The following is an 11,864-nucleotide window of genomic DNA, read 5'->3' on the forward strand; positions in this document are numbered from 1 at the left end:
TATATATATAGATAGATAGATAGATAGACAGATAGATAGATAGATTAATTTGTCTTCTGGCTCTTTCTTTATCAATGTACCTATATCATATTTACATGACAATATAAGTGTCATCCTGAGCTTTATTTATCTATTACTATTTCATTTATTAAGCAGTCTTCATATTTTAAGTTTTCTTAGTTATACTGTGGTTCATAGAGATAATATAGATAATTAGAATGTTTCTGATTGCAGGGTCTGCTTTTACAAAAATCAGTTAGCTCTGTAGAAGCAACAATAGAGGTAATTGTTTATATGATACATTATCATGGAGTAAAACCTGGCATTATCATTGAAAATATATTTTTCTTTGTAAAAGCAACTCAGCTTGGCATTGCGTTGCATACCTATAATCCTAGTACTTATGTGGTTGAAGCAGAAGTAGAATTTTAGGTTCAAGTCCCGGCTGAGCAACTTAGTGAGACCCTGTCTCAGAACTTTAAAAGGTCTGAGGATGTATCATCGTGCAAAGGCCTGGAGTCCATTCCCCAGTACTACCAAAAAAAAAAATAAAATGCACACGTGTGGGTATGTATGTATATTAAAAAAAAAATAGAAAGAAAGGATGGTGCAATTTTGCTATTATAGTTTTTGCTTAATTCTCTTGGCTTCTGTACTAATTAACTGATATTGTAAGTTTGCAGAATGTACAATAAAAACACAGGAAGGTACAACTCATCACTGATCTTTAACTTGGGCATAAGTTACTGGAGACAAATTAAAACAGACCTGGCCTCATCTTTTATAAGAAATTATATTTGACAGGCTGCTGTGACCCTGTACTCACTGCCAACTGCTTTTCCCCCTTCACGATTAACTACTTATTTTGCAACAGCAATTTTGCTTTCTCTGTATCGAAGTCAGTGGCTGATACTTATAACAAGCACCGTGAGAGTCATACATATTCATTAGGTTGCAAAGATTGCCTTATATAAAAACTACTATTTACATGCATTGCATGGCAGAAAGGGGCATAAAGGCATTTATGTGACAACTAGTAGAGTGAGATTTCTGGAGACTTCTTTTTCAAGTGCCTGGTGACCATCAGGCAGTAATGATTCCTCCAGGGATGTAGATGTTCTATGTCCTCACCCCTATACGTATATAACAGCACACGGTTAAACAGCAAGTTCTACAGGAAAGTGCCCTTATAGATGTTTTACTTATGCTAATTATTTAATCTTTCCAACAACACTTGAGACAAATCTATTATTAAATGCTCCATTTTAAGGCCAGGCATGGTGGCGCACACCTGTAATCCCAGCATTTGGGAGGCTGTGGCAGGAGGATCACTGGGAGTTCAAGGCCAGCCTGAGCTACAAAGTGAGTTCAAGGCCAACCTGTACTGCATAATGAGACCCTGTCTTAAAAAGACCAAAAAAAAAAAAAAAATTCCATTTTAGAGTGAGGAAAATAAGTCATACAGAGGTTAAGTAACTTGCCTGAGGTCACAGCTAACAGTGTTAGGACCAGAATTCCCGCAGGGACAGTCTCTCTCTTGAGCCCATGTTTGTACCACTGAGATTCTCCCTCAAATGCCCAGCACTGTTACAGACCCCAGCAGGAAACAGGACGACACCAAACAGCCATGCTGTCTTCTGCTATAAATAAGAGACTAATACAAGATTAACATTCACTGTATTGAGACAGAAAAATGAATGAAATGTTCAGGGGAGAAATTAATCCTAGGTGGTCATTTATTGAAAAGAGTCAACACCTGTGGCCTCTTTTTCTCTTGCAATTACAGCATATATTGGCACTGCATGGAATTTTATTATAGCATCTTTAAAGAGTTCCCTGAAAATACGTCTTTCTTCACCATAGAAGTACATTTACCATGTACTCAGAAACTTGCATACGTCTTTATGAAACTATGTTTGTTGTTCTACAATTTCTTAAACCTTTTTTTTTAACCTTTTGAAAAGGGGGATCATAGCCCACTGTAGCACATGACTATAACCCCAAAACTCAGGGAGGCTGAGGCAGAAGAATTCCAACTTTGAACCCAGTATGAGTAACTTAGCAACTTAGTAAACCTGTCTCAAAAAAAAAAAAAAAAAAAAAGAGGAAAAGTAAAAAAATGGCAGATCATTAGTCTTAGGGTCACTTGATATAAAGGAATATGGGTCAGTTATCTACAGCAGGGAAGAGCAAATGAAGAGAGATAGGGACTTGGACCTAGAGGCTCCCTCTGGGGCTGTAACAGGTTGGAAGAAAGTTTTGTCTGACAAACAGATTCTAGAAATGTAGGAGTATGCAATGCCATAAAGTGAAGTAAGCACTGAATTCAGAACCAGAAGGTCTGTATCTGAACGTTTGCACTGTAAGTGCTAACTACATAATCTTGTGTTAGTTAACCTCTTAGGCTTTTGACTTTCTTTAAGACAATTAGGATTAAATACGAAAGTGAATGTAAGTGTGCCCTGTGAACTATATTTTGTTAAATATATTTTAACAAATTGAAAAGAAAATAGTCAGTGGGAACCAAATTAGACTAGCAAGTTGACCTGACTTCCTAGGGTAATATCATAGTACTGTCCCAGAAGTGGTCAAGCACCATGATACACAGATCAGAGCAGGTGTTGGAACTTTGGACTTCAAGGACATCTGTGAGCAATTTCAGAACTCTAACTACTGGGTTCAGGTGGAAATGTCTAGCTTTACTAGTTTGGATTTTTGTTTTAATGGTCCTTGGGATCAAACCTAGGACTTTGTGGATGGCAGACAAGTATTCTACCAGTGAGCTACACCACAGGTCAAAAACTCCACTTGTAAATGCAGTAAGATGCTAGACAAAACTTTGGATATTCAAAAAGAGGGCAAAATGGCCAGTTTCCAGATTTTGGTTCATAAAATCAACTGGAGAAATAGGGAGGGTTCTCTGTTCTGTGTAACTTGGGTGAATGTGCCTTTAATATTTTTGGCTAATGGGTAGTGTTTGGTATCTGGCCTTGTGATAAAAGGGACTCTGCCAAGCCTAGGAATCTGAAGCTAATCTCTTAAACTATTGGTTCTTGGATTACAGAAATGAAGACAGCTGCAAGTGGGTGCAAAATGAGGACTCAAAAGTGACTTTGTGGTTTTTCCAGAATGGTTGGAGCCGCAGACTTCTCATTTACACATGTTGTACCCGGGGAATTAGAGTTGAGAAGGGATGGACAGAGGTGAAGAGTGATGTTAAGGAAAGGCAGGATGATGATTGTGTAGTTATGGGAAACTGTTTTCTTTTCCTTTTTTTTTTTTTTGAGACTGGATCTCACTACATAGTTCAGGCTGGCCTTGAACACACTATGTAGCCCAGAATGGCCTTGAACTCATGGCAATCCTCCTGCCTCAGCCTCCCAAGTGCTGGGATTACAAGCGTGCACCACAATGCCTATCTATTTATGGGAAGCTAATGAAACTGTAGGTCCATAACTAAAAAAGAAAGCTAAGACTAGAGGTGTGAGTTTTAGAAACTGTCCATGAAATAGTTGCCTACAACAAGGACTTAAAAGGTATATTCATTTTCTGGACACATTGTGACAATGTACCATTGAATAATATATAAAAAAGAGAAAATTACTCTTTATGATTCTGGACATTCCAAATCCAAAATCAAGGTTGGGGTAGTTTTTTGTGAGAACTTTGAAAAAACTTTTAGTTTTTTGTGAGAACTTTGAAAGAAAATTGTCCCAAGCCTCTCTTAGTTTCAGATAACCTCAGGTATTCACTACCCTGAAGATGGGATTCTCCTGTGTCTTCGTATCACCCTTCTCATAAGCATGTCTATCTTTGTGTCCAAATTTCCCCCTCTTATCAAGATGCAGTCATAGCAGGATATTAGTATTTTTTTCCCCTCAGTGTTAGGAATAGAACCCAGGGATTCAGGAATGCTTCACTCAAGACCCTAATTGGATTTTGACCTAATTAAGTCTACCCTCATGACCTCTTCTTAATTTGAACATAGGTAAAGGTCCTATTTCCAAATAATGCAATATTCACAGGTGCTGTAAGTGAAGACTTTCCACATTTTTCTGTGGGCTACCTTACAGCTCATAACAGAGAGGACAAAGAGTTTGAAATAAGCAAAGCACAAATGAAAGCAAGACTTTTGAAATTTAAGGATCAAAAGGAATTCAAAAGACTGAAGAACAGGAGGTAACTATTTCATGGAATTAGGAAGAGAACGCTGAAAAGTAGTTGCCAATGGAAGAAGAATTTCACAAAGCAAGTGGTTATAATTTGAAATGATGGAGTCCGTCAATAGGATGAAAAATGAGAAAAGACGACTGGATTTAGTTATCAAGATGCAACCGATGTTCACTCTAAGGGGTGTCTGTGACATTGTGTTTCTGGAGGCAAACTCAAGGGGCACAGCCCCAAGCACTGCCAGTTCCATGAGCTGTTGGTGCATCATTCAAACTGTCTATGTCTTAGCTTCCTCATATGTAAAATGAGAATGACAGTAATAGTATTGACTTTATAGAGTTATTATGAAGATTCGGTAAGTTGTCCTTAACATAGTGTCATTGGACTTCAGTGTATCAAAGGACTATCAACAGAGTGAAAAGGCAGCTTATAAGATGAGACAAAATAATAGCTAATCACATATTTGAGAAGGAATTAGTATCCATAATACCTAAAGGATTTCCACAGCTAGACAACAAAACTGATTAAAAATGGGCAAAGGATTTGAACATTATTTCAAAGAAGATATACAAGTAGATAATAAGCACATGAAAAGATTTTCAGTTTCACCAAATCAAAGCCATGATGAGATATACTTTACACTCATTACGATGACTATGATCAGCAACCAGAAAATAACAAATGTGGGTGAGGATGTGGAGAAATTAGAACACTGAATATTGCTGATGAGAATGTAAAATGGTGAAGCTACTGTGGAAAGTCATATGGAAATGCCATAATAAAGTAAAAATGGGCAAATAGAACCTGTTTTTAAGTTAGTAAAAATATTGTAAAAATACAATAAAATTTTATTTAGCATTAAAAGGGAAAACTATGGCATATTTTAAAACATGAATAATTATGCCAAGTAAAATAAGTCAGACACAAAAACACACAGATTGCACAATTTCATTTATATACATTACATAGACTTCTCAAATTTCTAAAGTCAGAAAATAGAATAGTGGTAGCTATGGCTAGGGATAAGAAAGAATGGAAATTGTTATTATGGTGTTATGGCTTGTGTTTTGGTGTCCCCCCAAAGCCTCACGGGGTCACTTTTTCAGAGGTACTGAATCTAGAGTGTGATGTTGGGATTAAGGGTATTTAATTATTAAATCAGTCTACTAATTAGTCTGGCATCCCCCTAATGGCAGTAGCCTAAATAAAGTATAAAAGGGGCAGAAAAAAGCTGCTAAGGTCTCTTGCTTTGGTACATTCTGTCCACCATGAATGGTTTCTCCTCTGCCATGCCACCTTGCCTTGGAGCCAGCCCTTTATGGACTGAAACCTCTACAAGCTGTGAGCCAAAATAAACTTTTCCCCCTTTAACTTTGAATATTGGGTACTTTGTCTCAGCAACAAGAAAAGTAATTGAGACAAATAATGATAGAATTTCAGTTGGGCAAGATAGAAAAGTGTTGATGATGGATGGTAGTCCTGGTGATGATTGTACTGCCATGTGAAGATACCTTATGTCATAGAACTGGCATTTAAAAATGGTTAAAATGATAAATTCTGTGTGTATTTTAGTCATAATACTCTGGACTACAAACAGTTATGTAAGGTAGACTAAGGAGGGCTTCAGGAGTACATAAGAGACAAGAGCATAAAAATAGTGAGTGAAACTGGTCAGTGGAAAGGCAGGAATAAAGAATAGCAGCAAGAAAAAGCAGGGAAGGATGAGAGATTTCTTCAGAGATGATCAGGCTTATGTGCAGATGCCTAAGAAGGGTCAGTTGAGGAGCAGACATAGTAGGTTTTTACAGTGTACTACTACTTAACAAATCAAAAAAGTCCTCTTTGAAACTTCTAATTATTATTCCTTTATTTTATGGAGAGCAAATGTTACATATATCTTTTTTTTAATATACATCATTTAATTCATACGTATTTTCCTGAAAAAGGCAAGAAAGAAGTTTCACAATAACATTATCTTGTGCCAAGATTATGGATGGTATAAGCCATTCAGAGTCTTGAATGTAATAAAGTTAGATCATGGCTTCTCTAAGCTAGGAGATAGCCCTATTGATTTATTTAAAGTTCAGTGGGTAGCTTCCTGATAGTGGCTTTGGAAATAATTGGAATAGGTTTTACTGATTAATTGCATCTAAAAAAGTATCATTAAAGGCTCTTAAACTCAAGGTCAGATATATCACACAAGTAACACAGAAATCAATGCTGAAGTTAGAAATATTCCTGGATAGAAATACAGAAATATGAAAAGAGTTATTATATGTAACTATACCCAAAATGAAACCTTTGACTGGATTATTATGAATTCACATCTAGGGGGCTGGGGATTTAGCTCAGCGGCAAAAGCGCCTGCCTGGCAAGCGCAAGGTCGTGAGTTCAGTTCCCGGTACCGGAGAAAAACCAAAAAAAAAAAAAAATTAATTCACATCTAAAGAATTAAACTAATCAAATATGGAAATGAAATGAAAGCTCTAGATTTTAATTATTTCTGTACTCATAATTTTATTAAATATCTTTTAACTGGAGAGTTAATGTATTTTCTGCTTCTTATTCAATAAGTACAACTCTGCCTACTTAGTATTTCACAGGCTTGTGTTTACTGAATTGTGCTGTCAAGGTCAAATCCTCAAATTAGTTTCCAGAATACTTCATAGTTGTTGAAATATGGTAAAACAATGCTAAATTGTCTATGCTACAACCTAACAGGCCATTATGAATTAATTATTTACACTGATGTGTTTTAGGAAAGTTAGTTTCCCCTAAAGTTTATCATTTTGTGCTTCTTTCATTCAGTAGCGATATTAAAAGTTTCTTTATTCCACCTTCCTAGAATTAAGAGCCTAGATGATTCTGCCGTATTTTAATTCTTACCTAGATATGAATGGAATTTAATATTTCAAATGAGATTAGTAATTGATTTCCATTTTCTTTATACAATATTGTAGTAAACCCTCAAAGGAAACAGATCTGAGTTTTGAGAATCTTTCCTTTTCCTTATTGGTAAAAACAATCCTTGCACAGGTAATTGAAAGCCAAGAATTTTGAGGGGGGAGGAGTTTATTCCCAGCTCTCCAGAAAGACAGAATTTATGGCATATAGGGCTCATTATGCAGAGAAAGCTATAAATAGAAATGGCTTCTGGGATACAGAGGCCTAAAAGTCCAAGAGAAGCCGGTTACTGTGGTTCTTTCCAAGTTCAAAAGCCTAAGAATTAGAAAAGTGATGATGTGGTTGGAGGCGTCTTTGTTGGAGGCTCAAGATCCCAGGAGGTTGCTGGTGTAAGTCCCAGAGCCAAGTGCTGCTAAGATGGGGGAATATTTCTCTGTGGGTGTCTTGCCCTGTGTTCTGCTTCCCAGCACCCATGAACTGGGCAGCTGTGCTACACTACACCCCCACGCTGTGATGTTTCTGCCTTGGAGCGACCCAGCTAGACTGGACCTTCTGAACCTATGAGCCGAGCAGACCACTTCCTCCTTTAAATTGTGTATGTCAGGTATTTTGTCCCAGCAACAGAAATGTTAGCCGATACACTAATTGACTATTTTAATCTTTCTTCTCATTTGTTAGTTTTACAAATTATTTTCCAAATTATAGAAATAGCAAGCCTTCTCAAAGAGTCTCTTTTCTATTGAGAAGGTGTTCTCGCCGCAGTCTCTCTGCCTACACATTACTGGTCAAAATTGTGTCACATGACTCTCCATTTCTCCCAGCATCATGAAAACGGCAGATGGTGGGCACAGAAATTGGAAGCTGCTAAAAATGTCATCTGTATGTGAAGCTTTATCGTGCTATGGTTTATTATTTCAAAGTGCTTCATTAAATTCTTTTCAGCTGATTGATTTGGTGTTTTCTTTATTCTGTTTTCTCTGGATCCACAAAGTGTATTCATAAACAAGTGGTGTCACTGAAAACACCCAATTAATTTCAGTTAGAAAGGTCACTACTTCACAGCCAAAGTCCTTCAACCATTTATAATAAATAGGCCTATCAATTCATATTATCTACAGCGGACATTTATGAGATTCGAACTGATTTCACATCATTCTCATTCGACAATATTCAGCAGCAACACAAAGTGCTAAATGCTGGCTCCATTTGGAGATGTAAAACAAGGTGGACATTTCAGATGTAAAATATGGGCCCAATATAAACAGCACAGCTCACTGGCTAAAAGTAGGACTGTTTGTTTTCTTATCTCCTGAGTCACTAGGGAATTTTGTTTAGTTGCGCAATTTTTCAATTTCAGAAGAAAGATTAGTACCTGTGAGTGTGATTATATGTGGAACAGGGTCATTCTAGATGCAATCTCATTAACACGATGTCCTGAAGGTAAGCCCTAATCCACTATGACTGGAGTCCTTAGAAGAAGAGACAGAGAGATTTAAGCAGAATATGATGTGACCACAGAGGCAGGCAGTGAATTAATGCATCCGTGAGCCAAGAACCACGAAGAATTGCTGGTTTCATCACGGCTAAGAAAAAGTAGTGGGACAGATTGTCCTCTAGAGTTTTTGGAGAGAGCATAGCTATACAGACAACTGGACTTTAGACTTTGAGTGTCCAAAACTATGGTCAGGATATTTTTGATGTTTAACGCTCTGCAGTTTGGGGAACTTTGTTATGTACCTCTGGGAATATGATACACCAAGTATGGAAAAATAGTAATTACTTGCTGTTTGAAATATCAGTAGTACCACTATGAGGCTCTTCAAGATGTAATTTTCTTTAACTCTCTCCTATTCCATATCTATAACCCCATCTTTTCATTTACCTTTCCAGTTTCCCAGTGTTATTTTCGCTGCTTTTAATTTATTAACTGGTGGTCCTTTCCAAATTAAACTTCATTTAGAAGGAAGGGCAGCTTTGAGCCTGGCATTCAAGAGCAAAAGAATGGTGGCACTGGGAGGTGGAAGATCCCTGTCCACATCACTGCTAAGGTCCGAGATGCTTCTGAGAGATACACCTCACTAGAGCGTAACAGACTGGAACCTCAGGATGGACTGTTTCAGTTGGCTCTGTATTAGTTGGGGTTCCTTGAGAACCAAGTGTTACACTAGAATTATGTGTGTAGGAAAGAATTCAAGAAAAAATGTCTGAAAAGGAAAAAGGAGAGGGAGCTGGAGAAGGTGTGGAGAACTTCAGCGCGTACCACTGATCTGACAGCTGTAAGGAAGATTTAGAAATGGAAGAAAATTTGAATAAGACTGCTGGCTGGAGCACAGTTCCAGGAAACGCTCCATCAGGCAATGGAAGCCTTGCACCAACATTACTCATCAGAGGAGTCCCTTGTCCCAGGAACACATTAGTAGGTTCTGTAACCGGGTTCCGTCATCATTTAGGAGCACGCACAGAAAGCATAGCTTCACGTGGAATTGGCAGTGTGCAGGGGGACCGTATCTGGGCCATCCAGGCAATTGTGTTGTAGGCATCAGGACATCTGAGCAGCCTCATTTCATAGCTGAAACCAGAATCAATTTTGGGTATTTCCGGGAGACTACCAGAGGGCTAGACTGTTGAGCCATGAGGCACCTTCATCTGAATTCTATTACGGATCATTTCAATGATGGTTACTTTTTGGCAATAGCTGGTTAGAAGCAGTTTTCTTATCAGCTTGCTCGGTGGCACCAAGCTCCTGTCAGTGGCTGCCAAGTGTGCCAGTGGCTGGAGCCCTTGTCCCAAGCACTCCGGTTGAGAAAGGAGCTATGGGGTCAGGTCTTTGGTGAAATCCATGCTGGCTTAAGGAGCTCTTTACAGTGGCAGTCAGGACTGCACTGGCTGCAGTGTTCCTCTCCGCAGCAGGAGTGGTTTGCTCTGGTAGCTGTCCTGAAAGCCCCTCTTCCATCCTTTGCTTTCACTGTGTTCTCACCCATGATACCCTCTTGCTCAATGGACTGCGGCTCAGATTTTAAAGTGCAGCTCAATTTCAGTAGCTTCTTGCTGCTAGAAGCCAAAGACACATCATCCATGAGACCTATTCCTTGTTCAAGCAAGTATTTCCTGACTTATTAACTTTTCCTGTGTACCCAATCTTATTTCTCTAATACTGGATGTGATACATTTTGAAATGTATGTGCCAGCATATATATATATATATATATATATTTCTCTAAGGGGCTAAAAAATTAGAAAAACGTTGATATTATTTCAATAATTTTTAGTGCAGTGAATACCTACACTGTCTATGGCTGCAGTGACTATTCCTGGCTCTGGAGGTGCTGATCACGTTGTTTCCAGACACAGATGACTCATGCTGAGATGACTTTGCAAACTTCGGGGTGGTAAAAGTCTTCCAACTTGTTTTCCAGTCAAAACAACCCTGCAAATATTGAAATAAATGATTATAAATTATATTTTTGCTGTGCTATGTTTCAGAGCCTGTATTTAATATATTCTTTGGCATTGTGAATATTAAAAGAGTAACAAAGTATTCAATCAAAGAGCTTTTACCTCTTATTTTCCTCCTCCTTCTCTTTCTCCTTTTTCTTCTTTTGCATCTTTGAGAGACTAAAAGTGTATTTTAATAAAGGTTCAGAAAAGCTACATTAAATATCTTGAAACAATTCAATTAACTTGCTTCTCATGGTGACTTTCTCAGGGTGATTTTATTTGCATGAGAAATTTTAGAAGACCAAAACTACTTTATGATCTAGAAGAGTGACACTGGAGCTTGGGCGCTGAGGGAACTGGGAAGGTTGTGAAGAAGAGGAGAAACTCATTTGGTTCATGTCTGCTGCAGTCTGGTACTGATCTCTCTAGCGACCTTGTAGAAGCCCATGTTAAGCACTTCAATTATGTAGCATGCTGTCCTGATTTTGATTCAAACTGAATTGCTACATTATTCACCGACTTCATGTTATCCCTTGCCCCTTCTGACTCCCCCACCTCAGAGCTGAGCTCTTTCCCAGTGATACATCTCTGCAAGCTTAGAAAAACAGGCACCGCACAACTCCTCCATTCTCAACAGCGATATGCTTAGTTTTTAGCCTAAAGCCAGGATGCTATCTCAAGAGCTGTGGCATTTCCTGTCTGGTTGGGAACACTTCAAGGTTATCAAATCCGACAAACAGCTATTGAGCAACCAAAATGTGCAAATTCCTTTGTTTTATGTTTGCCTGAGGTCATGGTTTTCTCCGTTCCTTGAGGAAAGTTAGATTCATGGAACAAACCTAAAGCTGGCAGTCCGATTACTTAGCGTTTTACTAAATACCTTGTTCTGATTTTGAGTGTTAAGTACAGTAAGTGAGATATTCATTAAGGTTGGGAGGCAAACTATTTTCTTGTTAACTTGTGCATGCATCGTGATTTTTCTCTAAAGTTTTATGTCTCAGATGTCTGTTCTTTAGTCCATTATTTAAAAGTTATACAAAGGTGTGGGAGTCTCTAAATTGTGAGCATTAGTTCTCTATAATTGCTTCACAGCTGGTAAATGCCAATAAGTGTAGCTTGAAATAATCAAATTAATTTAATTGAAATAATCAAATTAATTTCATGAGTGCTTTTCTGATAGAAATGTTATTTTACATTTAAACCTATCATTTAAAGATTACATGATTATCACTATTCGTGTAATTTCTTTTGCCAAGGGATCAGTAATGCTCCATAGACCGGAGTCCAGGAATATTGCTTTGCTGTACATATTTCCAGATACAGGGAAGATGTAATTATCAACACTCCGTGTC

Source organism: Chinchilla lanigera, unplaced genomic scaffold, assembly GCF_000276665.1.
Source record: "Chinchilla lanigera isolate Chin_1 unplaced genomic scaffold, ChiLan1.0 scaffold00047, whole genome shotgun sequence".
NCBI lineage: Eukaryota > Metazoa > Chordata > Mammalia > Rodentia > Chinchillidae > Chinchilla > Chinchilla lanigera.